We start from the raw sequence: 27,254 nt of genomic DNA, 5'->3' as shown, positions 1-27,254 counted from the left end.
TAGTTAGCACAGTGTCAGGTATAGGAGGTTCTGAATGAATGACAGCTATTATTATTTTAATGGTACATAATTACACATGAACACAAGCTGTAACATTCCACAAATTGGGATCATCTAGAATGAATTAAGATATGCATGTACTCTTGAAATGAAGAAATATAATAACTATATAAGATATTACTTGCTTACAATAAGTATTTAATTTGTAATGAAAGAATTCACCAGAAAATAAGAGGCTTGAAAGACTTACTCAAATTTATAGGTGTGCCAAAGGTCCTGGAGAGAAGCTGAAAGACCCTTTACTGATATGTATAATTTATATAATGTGAAGGCTTAAACCTATTGTAAATAAATAATAAGGTTTGATAAATCATTTTTCTTTGATTCCTTCTTATTTTAATTTCTATTAAACCTGGTTTCATTTTTTTATTCACAGAAGTAAGCAAACATTTTCCTCTAATTTAGATTCTTTAAACAAAAGTTGCAAATGAATGTAGCTTTCATCTATTGTAAAATTAAAAGTAGGTAATTCATTATATTAACACTCTTCTCCTAGTATAACAGAAATAGAAGGATGTATTATATTATAATTATACTTTAATAACCTTTTTCTCCACTTTAATCTCACATCAAAATAAATGAAATATTTTAAAATACTTTTTTAAGCACAAATGAAGAGAAAATATAGAATTCAGTTTATTACCCTGAATAAACTGTGTGCCCACAATTGGAGCAATGCCAGGGATGAATATTTTTAAATGTTTCTTCTAGAAGAGGCTATTTTGAAGCCTTGAGTGTTGTGTAGGCATCTAGAAGCAACAGAACTCAACTACAACAAATGAAGCCTTTATTATATGTGTGTATGTGTGTGTTTGTGTAGGTATGTAAAGCTTATACTTTTAATTCCTCAGTAATATTTAATTGTATGAATATAAAACATTTTGTTTATTCTTTCATTGGTTGATAAACATTTGAATCGTTTTCACTTTTTGGGTATTATGAATAATGTGAATAATGGTGCTATGAACGTCCATGTACAATTCTTTGTGAGGAAATGCGTTTTTATTCCCCTTGGGTAAATATATTGATGTATAACTACTAAAATATATTGAAGTATAACTACTCATAGAGTAGGTATAGATACAACTTACTAGAAACCTGTCAAATTGTTTCCTAAAGTTCTTAAATTTTCACCCTACCAGTGATGTCTGAGAATTGCAGATCTACCGCATCCTCCTCAACATTTGGTGTTGTCAACACTTTTCGTTGTAGCCATTTTAGTGATGGGAAAGGGAATCTCTTTCTGGTTTTGGTTTTCATGTCCATCATTACTAATTATGCTGAGAACTTTTCATGTATTAACCATTGATATATCTTCTTTTGGATGCCAATTCTTTTGTCCATTTGTAATTGATTATTTGTGGTTTGGTTAATTATGTGCAAGAGTTCTTTACTTATATGGAAAGATTATAGACATATAATTTGAGAATACTTTCTCCGAGTCTATGTATTGCCATTTATATTTTCATGGAGTGTTTTTTAGCTAATTTTAGTTAATTTTGATGAGGTAATGTTTTCCAGTTGAATTTTAATTTTGATGAGGTCCATGTATCTCTTTTTATGTTAATATGTTACTATTTTATGTTAATTTTATGTTACTACATGTCTTTTTAAAGAAATCCTTGCTAAACATAAGGTTACTAAAGTGTTTTACTACGTTTTCTTCTAAAAGTTTTATAATTTTAGCTCTCATATTTAGGACTGTGATACATTTCAAATTAATATGTGTATATGGTGTCAAATAAGGATTGAAATTCATGTTATCCAGTTATTCCAATAACATTTGTTGAAACAATTTTCCTTTCCCCATTGCATTTAACTTACATTTTTGTCAAAAATTAACTGCCTGTGTATATTTGGGTCTATTTCATTTAATTTTTGTCTGTCTTATGTCAATATCACATTGTCTTGATGCTGTAACTATAAAAGTAATTTGGAAAACAGGCATTGTGAATCATTCAAGTTTGTTCTTTTTAAATATAGTTACAGCTATTCTAGGTCTTTTGCTTTTTAATAACAATTTTAAAATTAATTTCTCAATTTCTTTAAAAACATGCCTGTTGGGATTACACTGCATCTATGGATTAATTCAGGAAGAATCGATGTGTTAACATTATTGAATCTTCTACTCTTTGAACATGACATTACTGCATTTATATAGGCCTCCTTTAATTTCTCTCTGTTTTTTATTGTAGAGGTCTTTCATATCTTTTGTTAATTTTATTTTTAAGTATTTTATGGTTTTGATGTTATAAGTAATCTTGCTTTGGAAATTTTATTTTCCAATTTTTTTTTTCTAATAACGTGTAGAAATAAAAGTGATTTTTAAATACTGATTTTTAATTTTGTCACATTGTGAAGTTCTCCTGAGTAGTTGTATTGAGGATTCCTTAGGATACTCTGTCTTGTCTGTGAATAGAGGCAATTTACTTCTTCCATTTCATTCTTTATGCATATTAATTCTTCTTCTTGCCTTATTGCACCCTCTAGGACATCACTGGTGAAAGCAGGCCATGCCAATCTGATCCTCAAAATCCTTGAATGAACCTTTATAAAACTTAGAAAAGAATCAAAAGTCCTTGCCTTAGCCCACCAGATCTGGTCCTAGTTCCCCTTTTCTGTCTAATACCACCAGTGGTACCGTCTAGTGAGTCTGGCCTTTTGGATTCAGAAGGAGCCACACTTCCTGCTGCTACAGGGCCTTTTCTTAGGTTTTTCTCTGTGCCACCAACTCTTGGGCTGTTTGGCACTCCCTCATCTCTTCTGAGATGCCCAGAGCTATTGCCCTGACCACCCTATCTAAAGCAGAGAGACTATAGTTTCTGCAGAACTTGTATCTCGATTTGTAAGTATACATTTACTTTCTTGTATAACTGGTGCACTGAACCAGCAGAAAGCATCTTGTTTCCTACTGTCCCTTTGATTTGCTAATTTTCTCTTGCTTCTGGACAAAAAAATTGACAGCATCCATATCTCTTAAATGATAAAAAGGACCTGTGATGATCATGTTAAGGCACAAAACACAGACTAAAGTTGGTACCATCAGCTCTCCTTACACACAACCCTCATGCCTCTCCTTCACCTGCCTGCTGTGGCTCCTGACCCCAACAGAAATGAGGCTGATGGTTGTGCTGGGAAGGGAGGAAGGATGAAAGACAAGGCAGCAGTGTAGTCTTCGTTGGCGGGTACTGGGATAAGAGAACTTCATAGTTTCTGGGCCTGGAAGCGGTTTAAAGCTGACTCTTTCTTGGGCTCTTTATTTTTCTATTTTTCAGGGTCTTCCTCTAGGGACATTCCCTGAAAAGTCAGGATTAGAGTGAGGAAAGTGAGGCAGGGATATGTAAGTCCAGGGTTGAGTACGGTCTTAAAGAAATAATATTTTGTTCATCATAAATTCTTTGGCACTAATTCTGACTTTTTTTTTGAAATAGTGCATTAAAATTTTACTTATCTTGGTTACTGAATTTTTGCTTTTTGGTGCTCCTTAAATTTTGTGCCTGAGATGAGTATTTTATTCACATCACCTAGTCACAACCTTGTACTTCCTGTGACATAGGAGATTCATTTTTTCTCTTGCTAGTCACACATACTTCAGCTCCTCCTTCTTTTTTCTACAGCACATAAAATATACCTTTGGGTTCCTGTCAACCTCCTAGATTGTACTCTAAGGTAGAATTTAAAACAGCTCCGGGACAGCTCTCGCACCTTCTGCGTTCATCTGGTGCACTGAAGTCTCAGTTTCCTTTACTGGACAAATTCTGGAAGAACAGACCAATCTGAATACAGAATCAACTCTTCTTTGTTCTGTTATAGAAACAGCTGGCTGGCCTGTTTCTGCAATTTGGTTTTCCAGGTTGTAGTTAGACATCAGTTCATTGTATCTGAAGGACTAAGATAAGGGGCAGCCACACTCAAATGCTCACTTTTTTTTTTTTGTCTGGGGAACTCATTGCATAACATTATTTGAAGGAACCCTTCCAACAAACCTTTTTCCAGTCTCCAACATGGTCGTTTTCACTATGGATGAATGGTTTTAAAGGTGAGGAAACTTTGGCTGAATCACTTATGTTTTTATTAAGAGATGCTTTATTCATTAGTCATCAGGAAAATGAAAATCAAAACAACAATTACATACATTTTAAACTCATACCATTGGCAGAATTTAAGTCTTGCAATATGAAGTGTGGGCACAGATTAATATAACTCTTCTAAGTTTTTGGTAGAAGTATAAGTTGGTACAAGCATTTTGGAGAATGATTTGGCAAAATGTTGTAAATTAGAATGTGTTCATGCTGTAATGCCAAGCAATTCCATTCCTGTGGATGTGTCTTAGAAAACTCCTTGTGTATGTGCACTTGTATATTTGCACAGAGAAACAAGTATAACAATGGTACAAGAATATTCTTTGTAACATCATTTGTTAAAGGAAGAAATTAGAAAAAATATTGCCCATTAACAGAATGGCTAAATTAATCATAGCCTAGTCATCATGAAATTCTGAGGCTGGCATGTGGTATGAGCTCAAGAAATTTTAGTCTTATACTCCCCACTTAGCATCAACATACGGCTAAATCATTTATTAATTCCGCTTGTGATCTAATACATCCTGTGAAATGCAGCATTTAATATACTTTGGTATTGTGGTTAAAATTCCAATGTGATACCCAGTTTCTCTGCCTCTCCATTGAACCATAAACTTCATGAAGGCAGAGATCATTTCTGTTTTGATCACCCTTCTATCTCCTGCACCCAGCACATTGCCTGGAAAATTTCAGAGGCTTCATAAAATTTTGTTGATGGAACAATTGAGTAAATGTATGAACTATTTTTCCATAACTATTATAAAGCATATCTGAAAATAACAAGCTATTTAAGGTATTTCATCATTTTGTAACAACATAAATTCTCACTTTGTAATACTGATGAAGAGTTAGGAATACAGAGTGGATCGTAAAAGACATTGGGAAAAAGTAAAATGCATGTGATTCAGCAAAGATCAGTAAGAAATGTTCAATGAAATGAAGTCTTGCTTATATTCTCCAAGTCAGAACATGAAACGCTTTAGAAAATAGCATGGAAGTGGCTAGTGGCAGGTTTTCGCTATATTCTGTAATAGCCTCTGCACCTCTCTATCCTGAAACGATAAACCTTATTCTCTGTGGATTTACCTGGATGAAAACCAATCAGGCAACTGTACAAATACTACAAACACCTGCACATCAGAAAAATTTAACAGTGCCAGCACCAAATAGTTCTTTTAGTTTATCTCAAAGAATGTTCCCAGCTAATCCTCTCTTGGGGACATAGATAAACACTCTGAAGCTAATACAGTCTTAACATAAATTAAAAATAATGCAGAAAAGACATTTTAGAGAATACAGTATTTTGTTACCTTTGGATTTCTATTCCCATTTTGTGAGTCTCATTGTTGAAAAGAAAACATTTTCATATTATTGTTCTGAAGAGGCCAGTAACCTCAGCACTACACACTGTGGTAGATTTTTTTCCTTTTTCCTCCCTTGGTAACAACTTAGAAAACCCAGATGCTAAGCTATGGAAGAGATTCCCACAAAGCACCTGGCTTCTTGGCAGATACCTCAGGTAGCTGGGCGGGTAGCTGCTTTTCCATCTGAATTTTTTAAAGTTGGTTTTAGATCCAAGATTTACTTCTAAATTTAAAATATCTAGATTCTTGTCATATTGTCATTTTAAAAAATTGAAATTGTAGTGAAATGGTATCAAAATAAAATTACATGTAAAAGTATATATTATATTATTGTATGATATATCATATCAACTATGATATATATTACAAATAATATATTTACCTTTTACTGTAATTTTCCTGGGTTTACTTGCATCATAACTATAAAAATAATTCCAGGGTTATATTTTCAATAAATATTTTTCTTCTTATAATAATCTAAAATAGCCGTTTTCTCTAACATCGCTTCTAAAAATACAAATTTAATCAATCAGCATCTAAGTAAGAGATATCATTTAAGAATATCTCCTAATTAATTAGTGATTGCTTATATCCTGCCTAATCTACAAGTTCTGTTTTTTTTTGTATCTCTCTCAATGTAAGAACAGTTTTTTACTTACCTTTTCTATGATTTCTAGTTTATTTCTGTTCATTTCTAAAATTCTGCACCAATGCTATTTGAAAGGCTTTTTGTTAGTAACTCCATTTATCTCCAAAATGTCTTGACATTTTGAGTGACTCTTTTTACTATGACTCCGACAATGTTTTCTTTTCATCTCGTCTATATCTAAATTTTGATATTTTTTTCATTTGTTATTTTGTATGAAATTTATTTTTCTTTTTCTTTGCCCCTACCACACTTTAGTAATACTACCTTCTTAAGCCATGCTTAACTTTCTTTTTTTTTTTTTTTTTTTTTTTTTTTTTTTTTTGAGGCGGAGTCTTCACTCTGTGGCCCAGGCTGGAGTGCAGTGGCACCATCTCGGCTCACTGCAAGCTCCGCCTCCCGGGTTCGCGCCATTCTCCTGCCTCAGCCTCCGGAGTAGCTGGGACTACAGGCGCCCGCCACCGCGCCCGGCTAATTTTTTTTTTTTTTTGTATTTTAGTAGAGACGGGGTTTCACCGTGTTAGCCAGGATTGTCTCGATCTACTGACCTCGTGATCCGCCCGCCTCGGCCTCCCAAAGTGCAGGGATTACAGGCGTGAGCCACCGCGCCCGGCCTATGCTTAACTTTCTAATGAGTGTTTAGGTTTGTTTTATATATATAAAGCCATGTAATATAAATTTCATAGATTTTTTTTCCCAGAGCCTAAATGGTATATTTCTAGCACATTTCTGTTGTCCTGTATTTCAGAGAGTTTCACTCAAGAGCATCTCAATAACATAAACATATTTGGTTAGATGCAATAAAGATTTGCTGTCTAACTGCATCCAATTGGAATCTTATACTCTATAAAGTAAGAAGAAATTAATTTGAATGGTTATATAACTTCACTACTGAGTTTGCCTCTTCCTTCTGTTTATTGTATGTTAGCAATTGAATTTTTGCCACTGCTTCTTACCCTTAAACATCAACACATAGCTCTTATTATTTTTAAAATGAGGCAATATGGTCTTTAAAAAAAAAGCTCTTATCTTCTGGCAATAAAGAAGCAAGATAAGAATATTCCCCAGGGGGCGGAGCAAGATGGCCGAATAGGAACAGCTCCAGTCTCCAACTCCCAGCGCGAGCAACACAGAAGACCGGTGATTTCTGCATTTTCAACTGAGGTACTGGGTTCATCTCACTGGGGAGTGCCGGACGATCGGTGCTGGTCAGCTGCTGCAGCCCGACCAGCGAGAGCTGAAGCAGGGCGAGGCATTGCCTCACCTGGGAAGCGCAAGGGGGAAGGGAATCCCTTTTCCTAGCCAGGGGAACTGAGACACACAACACCTGGAAAAGCGGGTAACTCCCACCCCAATACTGCGCTTTAAGCAAACAGGCACATCAGGAGATCATATCCCACACCTGGCCGGAAGGGTCCCACACCCACGGAGCCTCCCTCATTGCTAGCACAGCAGTCTGTGATATACCGGCAAGGCAGCAGCGAGGCTGGGGGAGGGGCGCCCGCCATTGCTGAGGCTTAAGTAGGTAAACAAAGCTGCTGGGAAGCTCGAACTGGGTGGAGCTCACAGCAGCTCAAGGAAACCTGCCTGTCTCTGTAGACTCCACCTCTGGGGACAGGGCACAGTAAACAATAACAAACACAGCCCAAACCTCTGCAGATGCAAATGACTCTGTCTGACAGCTTTGAAGAGAGCAGTGGATCTCCCAACACGGAGGTTGAGATCTGAGAAGGGACAGACTCCCTGCTCAAGTGGGTCCCTGACCCCTGAGTAGCCTAACTGGGAGACATCCCCCACTAGGGGCAGTCTGACACCCCACACCTCACAGGGTGGAGTACACCCCTGAGAGGAAGCTTCCAAAGCAAGAATCAGACAGGTACACTCGCTGTTCAGAAATATTCTATCTTCTGCAGCCTCTGCTGCTGATACCCAGGCAAACAGGGTCTGGAGTGGACCTCAAGCAATCTCCAACAGACCTACAGCTGAGGGTCCTGACTGTTAGAAGGAAAACTATCAAACAGGAAGGACACCTACACCAAAACCCCATCAGTACATCACCATCATCAAAGACCAGAGGCAGATAAAACCACAAAGATGGGGAAAAAGCAGGGCAGAAAAGCTGGAAATTCAAAAAATAAGAGCGCATCTCCCCCGGCAAAGGAGCGCAGCTCATCGCCAGCAACGGATCAAAGCTGGACGGAGAATGACTTTGACGAGATGAGAGAAGAAGGCTTCAGTCCATCAAATTTCTCAGAGCTAAAAGAGGAATTACGTACCCAGCGCAAAGAAACTAAAAATCTTGAAAAAAAAGTGGAAGAATTGATGGCTAGAGTAATTAATGCAGAGAAGGTCCTAAACGAAATGAAAGAGATGAAAACCATGACACGAGAAATACGTGACAAATGCACAAGCTTCAGTAACCGACTCGATCAACTGGAAGAAAGAGTATCAGCGATTGAGGATCAAATGAATGAAATGAAGCGAGAAGAGAAACCAAAAGAAAAAAGAAGAAAAAGAAATGAACAAAGCCCGCAAGAAGTATGGGATTATGTAAAAAGACCAAATCTACGTCTGATTGGGGTGCCTGAAAGTGAGGGGGAAAATGGAAGCAAGTTGGAAAACACTCTTCAGGATATCATCCAGGAGAACTTCCCCAACCTAGTAGGGCAGGCCAACATTCAAATCCAGGAAATACAGAGAACGCCACAAAGATACTCCTCGAGAAGAACAACTCAAAGACACATAATTGCCAGATTCACCAAAGTTGAAATGAAGGAAAAAATCTTAAGGGCAGCCAGAGAGAAAGGTCGGGTTACCCACAAAGGGAAGCCCATCAGACTAACAGCAGATCTCTCGGCAGAAACTCTCCAAGCCAGAAGAGAGTGGGGGCCAATATTCAACATTCTTAAAGAAAAGAATTTTAAACCCAGAATTTCATATCCAGCCAAACTAAGTTTCATAAGTGAAGGAGAAATAAAATCCTTTACAGATAAGCAAATGCTTAGAGATTTTGTCACCACTAGGCCTGCCTTACAAGAGACCCTGAAGGAAGCACTAAACATAGAAAGGAACAACTGGTACCAGCCATTGCAAAAACATGCCAAAATGTAAAGACCATCGAGGCTAGGAAGAAACTGCATCAACTAACGAGCAAAATAACCAGATAATATCATAATGGCAGGATCAAGTTCACACATAACAATCTTAACCTTAAATGTAAATGGACTAAATGCTCCAATTAAAAGACACAGACTGGCAAACTGGATAAAGAGTCAAGACCCATCAGTCTGCTGTATTCAGGAGACCCATCTCACACGCAGAGACATACATAGGCTCAAAATAAAGGGATGGAGGAATTTTTACCAAGCAAATGGAGAACAAAAAAAAGCAGGGGTTGCAATACTAGTCTCTGATAAAACAGACTTTAAACCATCAAAGATCAAAAGAGACAAAGAAGGCCATTACATAATGGTAAAGGGATCAATTCAACAGGAAGAGCTAACTATCCTAAATATATATGCACCCAATACAGGAGCACCCAGATTCATAAAGCAAGTCCTTAGAGACTTACAAAGAGACTTAGACTCTCATACAATAATAATGGGAGACTTCAACACTCCACTGTCAACATTAGACAGATCAACGAGACAGAAAGTTAACAAGGATATCCAGGAATTGAACTCATCTCTGCAGCAAGCAGACCTAATAGACATCTATAGAACTCTCCACCCCAAATCAACAGAATATACATTCTTCTCAGCACCACATCGTACTTACTCCAAAATCGACCATGTAATTGGAAGTAAAGCACTCCTCAGCAAATGTACAAGAACAGAAATTATAACAAACTGTCTCTCAGACCACAGTGCAATCAAACTAGAACTCAGGACTAAGAAACTCAATCAAAACCGCTCAACTACATGGAAACTGAACAACCTGCTCCTGAATGACTACTGGGTACATAACGAAATGAAGGCAGAAATAAAGATGTTCTTTGAAACCAATGAGAACAAAGATACAACATACCAGAATCTCTGGGACACATTTAAAGCAGTGTGCAGAGGGAAATTTATAGCACTAAATGCCCACAAGAGAAAGCAGGAAAGATCTAAAATTGACACTCTAACATCGCAATTAAAAGAACTAGAGAAGCAAGAGCAAACACATTCGAAAGCTAGCAGAAGGCAAGAAATAACTAAGATCAGAGCAGAACTGAAGGAGATAGAGACACAAAAAACCCTCCAAAAAATCAATGAATCCAGGAGTTGGTTTTTTGAAAAGATCAACAAAATTGACAGACCGCTAGCAAGACTAATAAAGAAGAAAAGAGAGAAGAATCAAATCGACGCAATAAAAAATGATAAAGGGGATATCACCACCGACCCCACAGAAATACAAACTACCATCAGAGAATACTATAAACACCTCTATGCAAATAAACTGGAAAATCTAGAAGAAATGGATAATTTCCTGGACACTTACACTCTTCCAAGACTAAACCAGGAAGAAGTTGAATCCCTGAATAGACCAATAGCAGGCTCTGAAATTGAGGCAACAATTAATAGCCTACCAACCAAAAAAAGTCCAGGACCAGATGGATTCACAGCTGAATTCTACCAGAGGTACAAGGAGGAGTTGGTACCATTCCTTCTGAAACTATTCCAATCAATAGAAAAAGAGGGAATCCTCCCTAACTCATTTTATGAGGCCAACATCATCCTGATACCAAAGCCTGGCAGAGACACAACAAAAAAAGAGAATTTTAGACCAATATCCCTGATGAACATCGATGCAAAAATCCTCAATAAAATACTGGCAAACCGGATTCAGCAACACATCAAAAAGCTTATCCACCATGGTCAAGTGGGCTTCATCCCTGGGATGCAAGGCTGGTTCAACATTCGCAAATCAATAAACATAATCCAGCATATAAACAGAACCAAAGACAAGAACCACATGATTATCTCAATAGATGCAGAAAAGGCTTTTGACAAAATTCAACAGCCCTTCATGCTAAAAACGCTCAATAAATTCGGTATTGATGGAATGTACCTCAAAATCATAAGAGCTATTTATGACAAACCCACAGCCAATATCATACTGAATGGGCAAAAACTGGAAAAATTCCCTTTGAAAACTGGCACAAGACAGGGATGCCCTCTCTCACCATTCCTATTCAACATAGTGTTGGAAGTTCTGGCTAGGGCAATTAGGCAAGAGAAAGAAATCAAGGGTATTCAGTTAGGAAAAGAAGAAGTCAAATTGTCCCTGTTTGCAGATGACATGATTGTATATTTAGAAAACCCCATTGTCTCAGCCCAAAATCTCCTTAAGCTGATAAGCAACTTCAGCAAAGTCTCAGGATACAAAATTAATGTGCAAAAATCACAAGCATTCTTATACACCAGTAACAGACAAACAGAGAGCCAAATCAGGAATGAACTTCCATTCACAATTGCTTCAAAGAGAATCAAATACCTAGGAATCCAACTTACAAGGGATGTAAAGGACCTCTTCAAGGAGAACTACAAACCACTGCTCAGTGAAATAAAAGAGGACACAAACAAATGGAAGAACATACCATGCTCATGGATAGGAAGAATCAATATCGTGAAAATGGCCATACTGCCCAAGGTAATTTATAGATTCAATGCCATCCCCATCAAGCTACCAATGAGTTTCTTCACAGAATTGGAAAAAACTGCTTTAAAGTTCATATGGAACCAAAAAAGAGCCCGCATCTCCAAGACAATCCTAAGTCAAAAGAACAAAGCTGGAGGCATCACGCTACCTGACTTCAAACTCTACTACAAGGCTACAGTAACCAAAACAGCATGGTACTGGTACCAAAACAGAGATATAGACCAATGGAACAGAACAGAGTCCTCAGAAATAATACCACACATCTACAGCCATCTGATCTTTGACAAACCTGAGAGAAACAAGAAATGGGGAAAGGATTCCCTATTTAATAAATGGTGCTGGGAAAATTGGCTAGCCATAAGTAGAAAGCTGAAACTGGATCCTTTCCTTACTCCTTATACGAAAATTAATTCAAGATGGATTAGAGACTTAAATGTTAGACCTAATACCATAAAAATCCTAGAGGAAAACCTAGGTAGTACCATTCAGGACATAGGCATGGGCAAAGACTTCATGTCTAAAACACCAAAAGCAACGGCAGCAAAAGCCAAAATTGACAAATGGGATCTCATTAAACTAAAGAGCTTCTGCACAGCAAAAGAAACTACCATCAGAGTGAACAGGCAACCTACAGAATGGGAGAAAATTTTTGCAATCTACTCATCTGACAAAGGGCTAATATCCAGAACCTACAAAGAACTCAAACAAATTTACAAGAAAAAAACAAACAACCCCATCAAAAAGTGGGCAAAGGATATGAACAGACATTTCTCAAAAGAAGACATTCATACAGCCAACAGACACATGAAAAAATGCTCATCATCACTGGCCATCAGAGAAATGCAAATCAAAATCACAATGAGATACCATCTCACACCAGTTAGAATGGCGATCATTAAAAAGTCAGGAAACAACAGGTGCTGGAGAGGATGTGGAGAAATAGGAACACTTTTACACTGTTGGTTGGATTGTAAACTAGTTCAACCATTATGGAAAACAGTATGGCGATTCCTCAAAGATCTAGAACTAGATGTACCATATGACCCAGCCATCCCATTACTGGGTATATACCCAAAGGATTATAAATTATGCTGCTATAAAGACACATGCACACGTATGTTTATTGCAGCACTATTCACAATAGCAAAGACTTGGAATCAACCCAAATGTCCATCAGTGACAGATTGGATTAAGAAAATGTGGCACATATACACCATGGAATACTATGCAGCCATCAAAAAGGATGAGTTTGTGTCCTTTGTAGGGACATGGATGCAGCTGGAAACCATCATTCTTAGCAAACTATCACAAGAACAGAAAACCAAACACCGCATGTTCTCACTCATAGGTGGGAACTGAACAATGCGATCACTTGGACTCAGGAAGGGGAACATCACACACCGGGGCCTATCATGGGGAGGGGGGAGGGGGGAGGGATTGCATTGGGAGTTATACCTGATGTAAATGACGAGTTGATGGGTGCAGCACACCAACATGGCACAAGTATACATATGTAACAAACCTGCACATTATGCACATGTACCCTACAACTTAAAGTATAATAATAATAAATAAATTAAAAAAAAAAAAAAAAGAATATTCCCCAAAGTGATCAAATTGCATCTGGGAAATAGACCATCCCAAGAGTAGAAAAAGTAGGAAGAAGCACTCACAGGGCAAACAGTGCCAATACTGAAAGATTGGGCTCACTTTGTGTCTAAGAACTTCCCAGAATAAATATCCTAGCTTGTGTAACCACTACCCACACCAACCTTAGCCCTTCTTCATGGTGTAGAGCACTCAAAATGCCTCAAACAAGCACAAAATATTATTGGATTGATTTGTCACTGTTACCAAATGCTCATAAAATGTACTTTATATATCTAATTTTTAACTTGACATTATTTTATTTTTAAAATACACATTCTGAAGCTCGGAACACTGAAGGATGACTACAGTTGTGAAGTTTCACCTTGGGCAATATGAACTATGAACTGTCATTTGTTATCTTTGACTCTGATCGAACTATGTGGCCTTTCTTGTCTGCTTTCCTCAAACACACTTTAGCTTTTTTTCAGTCACATAATAACTTTGCGTAGCTTGTAAGCTAAGAAGTCAATCCAAGGTTAAGCTATTGCTTGATGGAGAAGAAATAAGTAATTCAATATGAATGTTGTGTGTGACAAGGGCATGTGATTTCAATAAAAGTGACTGGGATATGTGACATAGATCGATTCTTATTCCAGAATCTTTGAGAGTTCTAAGACTAACTGAAGCGGATCCTGAGAGGGAGCTGTCTGTAATGCTGCTTTTTGGTTTTGAAGATCAATGTCTGTGCTGGTGGTATGGCTTGCTATAATCAGGCATGTGAGCACCCGTATTGACTCTTTTTATTGTTGTTGTTTGTTTGTTTTTTGAGACGGGGTCTCGCTCTGTTGCCCAGGCTGGAGTGCAGTAGCACGATCCAGTCTCACTGCAACCTCCGCCTCCTGGGTTCAAGTGACTCTTCTGCCTCAGCCTCCCATGTGGAAGCAACTCTCCTACCTGAGCCTCCCAAGTAGCTGGGATTAAAGGCGTCTGCCACCACTCCCGGTTACTTTTTTTTTTTTTTTGTATTTTTATTTTTAGTAGAGATGGGGCTTCACCATGTTGGCCAGGATGGTCTGGAATTCCCAACCTCAAGTGATCCACCCCACCTCTGCTTCCCAAAGTGCTGAGACTACAGGTGTGAGCTACCGCACCTGGCCTCTTACTGACTCTTAAAGCATGTAAGTTGTCTTAGAGAATCACAAAGACAGGAGAACCTTGAAGAAAAGTTAAATAATAAAGTATAGATAAATAAATCTACACTTTGAGAAGACCTACACATTTGCTACCCTTTCTAAGATCTTCCTGAGTTAATTGGGTTCCATAGGTCTCTAGATGCATAATTTGATCAAGTCCCACTTATTCAGAGAGGGCAATGGTGCTATGGAAATTAGGTATGTTTTTATATTTGTGTCCCAAATATTTTGTGAATATAGGCACGCATGGCTCTATCAGTAAAAACGTTTAAAAGAAAATGAGAAGCTATGCTGAAATAATTCAACTTGGAAGGGAACCATGTCTTATCTGCCCCTAATCAGCAGCGCGCATTCACAGAAACCCGAATCCTGAAGCAGAACTCTTCATTTTCCTGAGACCTCTTTCCACTTCTATTTGATCTTTTTTGTCTTTTCGAATCCCTTCCTTTCCTTCCCTGGAATTTACTTCTGTCTCTTCATTATATTTCTATGATCTTCCGCTTTCCTTTTTTTCCTCATTATTTGCCTTCTTTAAACTCAGTAGGGAACTCTCATGTGTTCCTATGTGTTTTATTTTTGTTACAGTAATGATAAAAATGATTCTTAGTTCACTCAAATCTAAGTGATATTATAATTCCTTTTGAATTATTTATATAATTTTAGTAAAGAGAATTCCAATTGATTTTAAACAATTTAATCATTGAGAGATATTTCATTGGTATCCAATATCCTTCATAATGCTTGCCATTTGTCTAAACATTGCTGCCAGATTTTTAAATATACATTTTTTTACAACTTTATCAACATATATTTCACATACCATAAAATTCGCCTGTTCAAAATGTACAGCTCAATGACTTTTAGTATATTCACAGGGTTGCACAAACATCACCACAATCTAATTTAGAATGTCTCAAACTCCCCCAAGGAAACACACATGCATTAGCAGTCATTCCACAGCCCTACACCATCCCAGCCTCAGGAACTCCCAATCCTTCTATCTCTGTTGTTTTACCAGAGATTTGGATAGTTCTTATGAATAGAATCATACAATATATGGTATTTTGTGACTGGTTTACTTAGCATAATGTTTTCAAGGTTCATCTTCGTTGTAGCGTGTATTAATGCTTCATGCCTTTTTATAATATAATAATAATTTTGCATTAATAAGTACAAATAACTTTATAATGTTATTATACATCAATTCTGTCTTAGTCACATAATAACTTCACATTTAATGATGAAACAGAGTATGTGAATGTGTATCTCCTAATTCTGATGAATAATTATCTTATTATCTAAATGGATAATTAAAGAAGGAGAATAGATATGTTCCCTTCTGTCAAAACCAGCTTTCTACTTTTTGTCCGCTGAGTTTCCTCACCTAATATTCTCCTCAAACTTATTGTTTTAGTAAAACTTCCCAGATAAGACATATATTTGTGAGTAGAATAGCTGATAGCCTTTTTAAAAAAACTTCTGTCTCTTTATAACAAAAATTCCTCTGTTTTGGGAAGAAATGGAAACGTATATCTGGTCTATTTCTGTCAGGATGAATTAGACAGCAGAGAGATTTCAACTATTAATTTGTTGTAGCACATAATTCAAATATCAATTGATTAAATCCAGCATTCAGTTACTCAATGAGCATTTATCAATCCTGATGCTGTCATGGAATTAGTTTTGTATGAAATTAACTTTGCGTCGGATGATAAAATTCAAGCTTAAAAATAAACCATAACAAAGACCCGTTATAAAATACCAGATGCTCTTTTCAATTTTTGGTTCTGAAATGGATTCATGTCAGCCAAGGCCAAGAGAAATTTTCTCCAGCTATATAAAATTTGTCCAGCTGCAACCCAATAGATGCTTTGTTTCATAATGTTTTTCTATTTGGATAAAATAGTTTTTCTTTTTGGTTTGTCCCTACAGTCTGGAGTTAGGAAGAAGAATCGGACTTGCCATCTTTCTCAGGTTTAATGAGTTTGCAAGTGTACAGGAACAATTAGCATGTTGATGGCAACACCAGATCAGGAACCTAGAATAGCATCTAAAAATAGAGAAATCTAAGAATGTTTTCAATGTGGTGGAAGACTGATTACATTAATGGCCAAATCTGTCATGCTGCCTGTAGCTACATCCATTACTGTATAACTGGAATGTCTCCTCACTTCTGGCTCAGGGTTTGATCATATGACTGACTTTGGACAAGGGGATGATAGAAGATGTGATCTAAGCAGAGTATTTCTGCTGGCACTCTTCCCTCTGACATCACCATGAGAATGTGGCCACATGACCAGGTAGTCTGCTGGTGAATGAGATATGGGAAAAACCCCAGTAGCTACAATCTACCCAGGTATGATGGAATGTGACACTCACTATTAGAGATGTGGGCAAGCTCATTCAATAGCAGATGTTCCCAGCCAAGTCCAGCCTAAATTTCTGACCCACAGACTCATGAACTTAATAAACATTCATTAGTTTGCTAATAAGTTCTTGTGGTCCTTCATAATGTAGCATTATCATAGTAATCGATAATTGATACATGGATGGATCCTCAAAAACTCATCCTACTTATATTGTTAATGCTATCAGAATACCTTCTAGTCTATATAGTAAGGCAGGTAGAATTTAGAAATATTTCATATGCAATAATATCAAATTTATCTGCTATCATAGTGAATAACATGTTGAATTTTGGATGAGGATTTCTTCAGATGATTGAAACTTAGCATTTAAACATATTAATTAATTTAAAGGTTTAAAAATAAACCTTTGTGTAAAAATTGAGATACTTATCTAAATTTTGTTAAAGGAAGTACTTAAAAATAAGTGTTTATGGTTTTGTTTTGTTTATTATAAAAATAGAATATTATTATTATGGAAAATTTGAAACACAGACCGAAAAATAAAAGGAAGACAATCATCTATCATTCCAACATTGAAAGCTGACTGATAGTTGCTAATATTTTACATATTTTAGTGCATTTCTTTCTAACCTATTTCTTTGCATAGAACTTATTTTACATAGCTATGAGTATATTGTTAGGACAGTTTTGTATAAGCATTTTTTAAGTTACTATAAGCTATTAATAAATATTATCATAATGGCTGTTTATCACAGCTTGGAGGTAGATTTACCATAATTACTACAAGCATTCAATTTTCATTGGATATTTAGTTTCATGCTTCATTTTATTTTATTACTAGTATGAGTAATATGTTGGTAAACATTAAGGTACACTGGTCCTTTTTTTATATGAGAATTACTTATTTTAACAAAAGAGTCCAAAAAGTGAAATTATAGAGTCAAAAGGTATAATATTTTAAGGCTCCAGGTGTATTGCAGAATTATTTTTTCAAAGGGTTACAATATAGTGAATACAAAATAGTGAATACAATTCACTAATAATGTATACTTTTGAAGCCAAGTTATTTGAGTGTGAATTAACCTTTACTTGATGACTCATGGCCATCGCTATGAATATTCATTATTGCATAGTACCCAGGGATGATTTCAGGAGCTATTGAGGACTCTAAGGCTGTTTTCTCTAATATGTCTCCCCCATCGTAGTTTTAGTTGGTGTTAGTTTCTTTTTTATTGTTTTCTGTCTTTTTATTTTATTTCTATGCCTGAAATCCAAATGATAATATCCAGTTTTGGGAAGGTAGTTCTTGGGACAATGGGAATTCATGTATAATGTTGATAGGAGCATAAATTGATATATTTTAAGAAGTATTATTTGAAACAGTAATCCACATTCCAAAGTATTCTATACTAAGTATTTATAGTCATGCATTACACTAAGAAAATAATATGGGTATAGAGGGAAAATTCATCAACAAGGATGCTTATTAAATAATTTTAATAATAAAAATTCTAAAAAACTAGAGCAAATAAACAATGATATATGTATATGGTAGAGTATTACAGATATTTAAAACCATGTAAAAGAAAATGTAATAACGTGGGGAAAATTAAAATGCATTAATGACAAAGAGATATTATCAAAGATGATCTGTACTACATTTATATATGTATACAACATAGTACCAATGTTATTTTTAAAAATACTATAAGTGGTATTCCAAAATTATGCTACAGAGCTATAGTAACAAAAACAGCATTGTACTGGCATAAAAACGTACACATAGACCAATGGATCAGAATAGTGAACGCAGAAACAAATCCACACATCTATGGTGAACTCATTTTCAACAAAGACGCCAATCGTATGTTCTTGGCGTCTTTGTTGAAATTGAGTTTGCTGAGGTGAAATACCATATATGTATATATTATTGTTTATTTGGCCTAGCTTTGAGAGAAAAGGTCTCTTCAATAAATGGTGATAAGAAAACTGAATATCCATATGCAGAAGAATGAAACTAGACCCCTATATCTTTCCATATACAAAAATCAAATCAAAATGGATTAAAGACTTAAATCTAAGACTTCAAACTATGAAAATGATGCAAAAAAACATTGAGGAAGCTCTCCAGGACATTGATCTGGGTAAAGATTGCTTGAATAATATCCCACAAGCATAGGCAAAAAATGCAGAAACAGACAAATGAGATCACATCAAGTTAAAAAGCTTCTGCACAGCAAAGGAAATAATCAACCAAGTTGAAGAGACAACCCACAGAATGGGAGAAAATATATGCAAACTAACCATATGACAATAACTAGAATACATATGGAGCTCAAACAACTCCAAAGGAAAATTCTAATAAACCAATCAAAATGGACAAAAGACCTAACTAGACATTTCTCAAAAGAAGACATACAAATGGCAAACGGGCATATGAAAAGATGCTTAACATCACTGATCATCAGAGAAATGTAAATCAAAATTGCAATAAGGTATTATTTCAACCCAGTTAAAATGACTTTTATCCAAAGGACAGGCAATAACACATTTTGGTGAGGATGTGGAGAAAGGGAACCCTTGTACACTGTTGGTGGAAATGAAGATTACTACAACCACTCTGAAGAGCAGTTTGGAGCAGTTTCCTCCATAAACTAAAAATAGAGCTACTAGACAACCCAGCAATCCCACTACTGGGTATGTACCCAAAAGAAAGGAAATCAGAATATCAAAGAGGTCTCTGCACTCCCATGTTTGTTGCCGCACTGTTCACAATACCAAGATTCGGAAGCAACCTGAGTGTCCATCAACAGATGAATGAATAAACAAAAATGTGGTACTTATACACAATGGGGTACTATTCAGCTATAAAAAAGAATGAGAGTCTGTCATTTGCAACAACATGATGAAACTGGAGATCAAGTGAAATAAGGCAGGCACAGAGTGACAAACTTCACATGTTCTCACTTGTTTGTGGGACCTAAGGGTCAAGTCAATTGCACTCAGAGAGGTAGACAGTAGAAGCAGGGTTATGAGGCTGGGAAAGGTACTGGGTGGATGGTTAATGGGTACCCCCCAAAAACAGAAAGAATGAATAAGACCTAGAATTTGATAGCGCAACAGGGTGACTATAGTTTATAATAATTTACTTGTACATTGAAAAATAACCAAAATAGTATAATTAGATTGTTTGTAGCACAATGGGTAAATGTTGAGGGGATGGATACCCCATTTTCCATGATGTGTTTATTATGCATTGCATGCCTGTGTCAAAATATCTCATGTACCCCATAAATATATATATACCTATTATGTACCCATAAAAAGTAAAAATTAATATAAAACAAATAAAACAGTATTCTGTATGACAGGATTAGGGATAATTTGTGAAATCTTTGTTGTTCTTTCTAAGCTTTCTACTTGCATAATCTAAAGAATAAATGGGTGTTGAATGAGGGTTTAAGGTACTCACCCTTGAGTAAAGTGCATGAGTTCTAATGTGTGAATATTATGCCATATCTTTAGGCTGCTCAGATGTTTCTTTATTTCTCTTCACAATCCTAGCCATGTATTTGGGTTGACAAATGAATTACCATGAAATGGCTCTACTATTACTCCTGGGTGATCATACATTGAGTGGCTCTCTTGATGTTTTCAATTGCTCCCCTATATTTCGATAGATGTGCCAATTATAACATATGCCCCATTATTACTCATCATTCAATCAGCTGAATATTTGAGATATAAAATTTATTAAGTGTCCCAGACTTAATGCCCTTTGGGACCAAGGAGTTTATGTAAAATAAAAATAAAGTAGATTAGCCACTGGCTGAGTAGAAAGAAAACAGCTACCACTTACCATCGTCTGATTATTGGCAGAAGCAACATGAGCCTTGTGATGCCGGCTCTGATGATTTTTCAAGTGAAGCTAGAAATCCAATTTTTAAAGCTATCATTCTATTTTTATATCTTAGCTATTAATTCAAAATGTACAGGCACAGAAACATGACTGCAAGTTGCATGAGTCCTGTGAGCAGCCAATTTGTGATTTCTGATGTTTAGACATGTCAACACGTCAAATTTGAGTCACCTACAAGCAAAGAATTCTAATATAAAGACAAATAATTTTGCAGTAAATAATCAATTCACTTATTAAAGAGACATATAAGCATAATGTGACTGCAAGATTGTCAAGGTGGCTGAGATGACAAACCAGTACACCAACATTTTTCTGTTTTATACCCAGGATCTGTGAGTGAATAGTTTTAGTTTTCCTACATATGTCCTTTGCATAGAAATATGTCGAAATGATAAACCTCAGTGTGTACAATTCTCTATTATCAAAATAAATGGGATTCTAAAGGACCTTGAGAAAGGAAATATGGTAATCTGAGCAAAGGGTGGCCTGATTTAGGGTTACTAGATGTGGGGCTATGTGTAGTGTGAATCTATGTTCTGGGGCAGGGATATTTTTTCCTAGTGATCTCTAATGTTGAGATCAAGTGTACAGGGACACACAAACTGCTTAGAAAGCAAGGAGTTCAGACTTGGGTGCTCATTATTTAATAGGAGTTGTCCAGTAATGAATGGTGACCAGTACCTGGGGACTTTGAGACTTTGGAGAAATTACTTACACCTCCTCTCGTTGGGAGAGAGAAACCATTGATTCTGTGGACAGCTGAATCTGGGTGCAGCCCCTACCATGGGGAAAAGAGTGGGGACTAATCCCATTTAGAGTCCTCCTAAAAGAGAGGAGCTTGATCACATCATTCAAGTAGCTCAGCTTGAGCTTCCAGGGTCACTTGGGAACAATTCTCACTGCACTGCAATCAAAGACCTTCTTGCAGATGGAGTGGGGCTAGAATCTGTTGCAATTTAGGGAAAATGAGATTCAGTTAAGGAAAACTATCTTTGAGTGGGGGTAGCATGTCAAGCAATTTTAGCTGGCCCTCAGATTTGTTCCTAGAAAAGGTCCACAGACTATAGTTTGAGAAACATTGCTCTCTCTCTCTCTCTCTCTCTGTGTGTGTGTGTGTGTGTGTGTGTGTGTGTGTATAATATACATAAACATTCAATAGAGTCATATATTCAATGCATTCAAACATCTATATCTACCTATCCATATTTGGAAATATCTGTCTGTGACTCACTGTATATTCCGAAGAGGTCCAAAATAATCCTGTGTGCTATTCCTGAACCTTGACACTTTCTTAGGAAAAGGTACAGTTTAATTCCTTTCTTGAATCTGAGGGGGATGGTGACTTTATTGTAATCAACAGAATGTGGTGGAAGTAATGCTGTATGACTTCTGATGCTTGATAATTATGAAGGTTAATTGTGATGGTTAATACTGAGTGCCAACTTGACTGGATGGAAAGATACAAAGTATTGATCCTGGGTGTGTCTGTGAGGGTGTTACTAAAGAAAAGTAACATTTGAGTCAGTGGGGTGGGAAAGGCAGATACACCCATAATCTGGGTAGGCACAATCTAATCAGCTTCCAGCATGGCTAGAATATAAGGAGGCAGAAAAATATGAAAAGAGAAACTGGCCTAGCCTCTCAGCTTACATCCTCCTATATAAATATATATATACACACACACACACACATATATATGTATACATATATACACACACACGTGTGTGTGTGTGTTGCATTAGGTCTGTCCCTCTAGAGAACCCTAATCCAAATTTTGGTACCAGGAATGGTGCTAGAGGAACAGAATATGAAGGATGGTGTTCTTTCATTGGTTTTGGGGTTTCTGGAGTTGGCTGTTTAATATGATTAGACCCCAAAATGCTAAGGGCTCTACTTCTAATAATATAGAGAACACTGATTGTCCTTGGTGTGAACTGCTTAGAGAGTTATGCAAAATAAATCCATTTGACACTCCTGATCCACCACTCATGAGAGGCAAGGAGTCTAATGACTCTATACGTAATACCTTTGACCATATGTGGAGAACCAAGGAGCATAATGAAGCTGGTTGGTTGCTCCTAAGTTCAGTGGACACAGTGATGAAAGAAAATGATGAACTCAAGGATTCTATCTTCCAGCTTCAGAAGCTTCAAATCTGCTAAGATTGCCCTCAGTGAGAGTCTTACCTCCTGTAGAGAAAGAGCTGAAATTGTGGAAAAACAGACACAAGGTCTTATCATGTTAGTGGCTGACCTGCAACAAAAGGTGCATGCACAGCCTTGCTAGGTGTCTACTGTTAAAGTGAGGGCATTGATTGGAAAATAATGATACTCTGCAACTTGGAATAGGGACATGTGGGAGGACCCTGATGAAGCTAGGGACACTGAGTTTGTAAACTCTGATGAACCTTTTTTTGCCAGAAGAAACAGCTTCCCCATCCTCAGTAGTGGCAACATCCTCTCTCTGACCCATGCTGCCATCAGCCTTTCCACCTTTGTCTGAGGAGATAAACCCTGCATTGCCTGAGACAACAGTGATGGCCTCCCCCTGAGGCAGTTGCCCCACAAAATAATGTTGATGCTCATCAGGAGCCACTCCCATCATCCCTGTTTGCTTCTAGACCTATAACTAGACTACAATTCCAGCAGGCCCCTAGGAGGTGAGGTTGAGAGTGTGACCCATGACAAACAAAACAAAACAAAACAAAAAACTGCTTGAGTTTTCTAATTTATATAAACAGAAATCTGGAGAACAGGCATGGGAATGGATATTAAGGGTGTCGGATAATAGTGGAAAAAAATACAGAGTTGGGTCATGCTGAAATTTTTGACTTGGGTGCACTAAGTAGGGACTCTCTATTTAATGTTGCAGCTTGGAGAGTTCAAAAAAGTTAGTTTATTTGCTTTGTTAGCTGAAATATGGCTTAAAAAATGGTCCCTGTGAGTAAGCTGGAAATGGCTGATCTCCCTTGGTTTAATGTAGAGGAAAGGATCCAAAGGCTTAGGGAGATAGGGATGGTGGATTGGGATAGTCACTTCAGACCTACTTATCCCATCTGGGAGGGTTCAGAAGATATATCCTTGACCAGTGCCTTGCAAAATAGATCTGTGAGGGCAGCAACTGCATCTCTGAAGAGCCCTGGAATTGCTCTTCTCTGTACGTCAGATCTAACAGTGGGAACTGCAGTCACCCAACTACAAAATTTAAATACAGTGGGAATAAATGGATCCTGAGGTGACAGGGGCCAAGTGGCAGCACTCAACTGTCAAAAGCAAGGTGGGCGTAGCTACTATAATGGACAGCAGAGGCAAAGCAACAATCAGAATAGTCTGCTTCATGTAGAGCTCTGGCATTGGCTAATTAATCATGGTGTTCCTAGAACTGAAATTGATAGGAAAGCTACTGCATTCCTACTTAATTTATAAAAGCAGAAAACTTCTAGGTGGAATGGACAAAAGACTAATTTGAGCTATAAAACAGAGAATCATGGCCCTTCAATCCATGTCCAGAGTTGAGCCAGTTTGCAGACCCAGAATCCCTTGAGTGAAGGGAGGCTGGGTCCCCTTGAGGAAGGACTCCACTACATTACCAACAATTTATACAATGAATCTTTCTCCCGTCCTTACCCAAGAAGACCTCCGGCCTTTTACCAGAGTAACCATGCATGGGGGAAAGGGAAATGATTAGACATTTTGGGGACTACTGGACACTAGCTCTGAGCTGATATTGATTCCAAGGGAGCCAAAATGTCATTTTGGTCCTCCAGTTAAAGTAGGGACTTATGGAGGTCAGGTAATTAATGGAGTTTTAGCTCAGTTCCAACTTACAGTGGGACCAGTGGGTCCTTGGACTTATCCTATGGTCATTTACCCAGTATCAGAATGCATAATTGGCATAGACATACTTAGCAGCTGGCAGAATCCCCACACTGGCTCCCTGACTGGTAGGGTGAGGGCTATTATGGTGGGAAGGCCAAATGGAAGCCATTAGAGCTGCCTCTACCTAGAAAAATAGTAAATGAAAAACAGTATCACACCCCTGGAGGGATTGTGGAGATTAGTGCTACCATCAAAAACTTGAAAGACACAGGGATAGTGATTCCCACCACATCCCCATTCAACTCTCCCATTCGGCCTGTGCAGAAGACAGATGGATCTTGGAGAATGACAGTGGATTATCGTAAGCTTAACCAAGTGGTGATTCCAATTGCAGCTGCTGTACCAGGTGTGGTTTCATTGCTTGAGCACATTAACAATCTCCTCGTACCTGGTATGCAGCCATGGACATGGTAAATGTCTTTTTCTTCATTCCTGTTCATAAGGTCCACCAGAAGCAATTTGCCATCATCTGACAAGACCACCAATATACCTTTACTGTCCTACCTCAGGGGCATATAAACTCTCCAGCTTTGTGTAATAATCTTATTTGGAAAGACCTTGATAGCTTTTCACTTCCACAAGATATCACACTGGTCCATTATATTAATGATGTTATACCAATTGGTTCCAATGATCAAGAAGTAGCAAACACACTGGACTTACTGGTGAGACATTTGCATGCCAGAGGATGGGAAATAGATCAGACTAAAATTCAGGGACTTCTACCTAAGTAAAGTTTCTAGGAGTCCAGTGGTGTGGGGCCTGTCAAGCTATTCCTTCTAAGGTGAGGGATATGTTGCTGCATTTGGCCTCTCCTACAAGCAAGAAAGAGGCACAATGCCTAGTGGGCCTATTTAGATTTTAGTGGCAACACATTCCTTATTTGGGTGTGTTACTCCAGCCATTTATCAAGTGACCTGAAAGGCTGCCTGTTTTGAGTGGGGTCCAGAACAGGAAAAGGCTCTACAACAGGTCCAGGCTGCTGTGCAAGCTGCTCTGCCACTTACTTGGGCCATATAACCCAGCATATCCAATGGTGCTTGAGGTGTCAGTGGCAGACAGGATGCTGTTCACCATAGGTGAATCACAGCAGAGGCCTGCAGGATTTTGGAGCAAGGCCATGATATCTTCTGCAGATGACTACTCTCCTTTTGAGACAGCTCTTGACCTGTTACTGGGCTTTGGTGGAAACTGAACGTTTGACTATGGGTCATCAAGTCACTATGCAACCTGAACTACCTATCATGAATTGGGTGCTTTCTGACCCATCTAGCCATAAAGTGGGTCATGCATAGCAGCATTGCATCATCAGATGGAAGTGGTGTATACGTGATACGTCTCCACTCCTGCCACCCTGCCTTCTCTCCCCCAGCCAGCATGGATGGTCTCATGGGGAGTTCCCTATGATAAGTTGGCAGAGGAAGAGAAGACTAGGGCCTGGTTCATAGATGGTTCTGCACAATATGCAGTCACCACCTGAAAGTGGACAGCTGCAGTACTACAGCCCCTTTCTAGGACATCCCTGAAGGACAGCAGTGAAGGGAAATCTTCCCAGTGGGCAGAACTTTGAGCAGTGCACCTGGTTGTGCACTTTGCGTGGAAGGAGAAATGGCCAGAAATGCAATTATAAACTGATTTATGGGCTGTAGCCAACAGTTTGGCTGGATAGTCAGGGACTTGGAAGAAGCACGATTGGAAAATTGATGACAAAGAAGTTTCGGGAAGAGGAATGCATATGGAACTCTCCAAGTGGTAAAAAACTGTGAAAATGTTTATATCTTATGTGAGTGCTCACCAACATGTGACCTCAGCAGAGGAGGATTTTAATAATCAAGTGGATAGGATAACCCATTCTGTAGACACCACTCAGCCTCTTTCCCCAGCCACCCCTGTCGTTGTCCAATGGGCCTCTGAGAGAAGTGGCCATGGTGGCAGGGATGGAGGTCATGCATGGGCTCAGCAACATGGACTTCCACTCACCAATGCTGACCTGGCTACGGCCACTGCTGAATGCCCAATTTGCCAGCAGCAGAGACCAACACTGAGCCCTCAATATGGCACCATTCCTCAGGGAGATCAGCCAGCTACCTGGTAGCAGGTTGATTATATTGGACCTCTTCCATCATGGAAAGGGCAGAGTTTTGTCTTCACTGGACTAGATACTTACTCTGGATATGGGCTTGCCTATCTTGTACACAATGCTTCTGTCAAGACTTATATATTCCATTAGTTCTGTCCCCCTAGAGAACCCTGACTAATACAATAATAATAGGCAATAGCTCTTCAGCCTGGGAGCTGGAACACCTGTCCTGGTACACAAATCTTCATTGGAAGCAGTGCCACTGCTGTGAGGCTGACACGCTGTGAAAGTCCAAACTGGTCTATGTGGAGAGACCACATGGAGAATCCCTGTGGTTAAATGAAGAGAGAAGCCCTGCCAGTCCCCAGATGCTGCATTCCTATCACCATCTGACTGCAACTGCGTGAGACCTTGAACCGTTAGCAGCCAT

At 38.0% G+C, this 27,254-nt stretch overlaps 1 long non-coding RNA gene across 1 annotated transcript in view; it reads left to right on the top strand.

The window, feature by feature from the left end:
* The first annotated feature begins 436 nt into the window (after positions 1–436).
* LOC106999838 (uncharacterized) overlaps positions 437–27,254 on the top strand; it is a 74,977-nt gene continuing 48,159 nt past the window's right edge. Inside the window, exon 1 of the long non-coding RNA XR_001446747.3 lies at positions 437–521. This is a non-coding gene — a long non-coding RNA (uncharacterized LOC106999838). The remainder of the gene's footprint in view (positions 522–27,254) is intronic.

The sequence above is a fragment of the Macaca mulatta genome, chromosome 8 (genome assembly GCF_049350105.2).
Source record: "Macaca mulatta isolate MMU2019108-1 chromosome 8, T2T-MMU8v2.0, whole genome shotgun sequence".
NCBI classification, from domain to species: Eukaryota; Metazoa; Chordata; class Mammalia; order Primates; family Cercopithecidae; genus Macaca; species Macaca mulatta.
The sequence above is the reverse complement of the archived record's forward strand: the minus strand, read 5'-3'. Positions and strand labels throughout refer to the sequence as shown.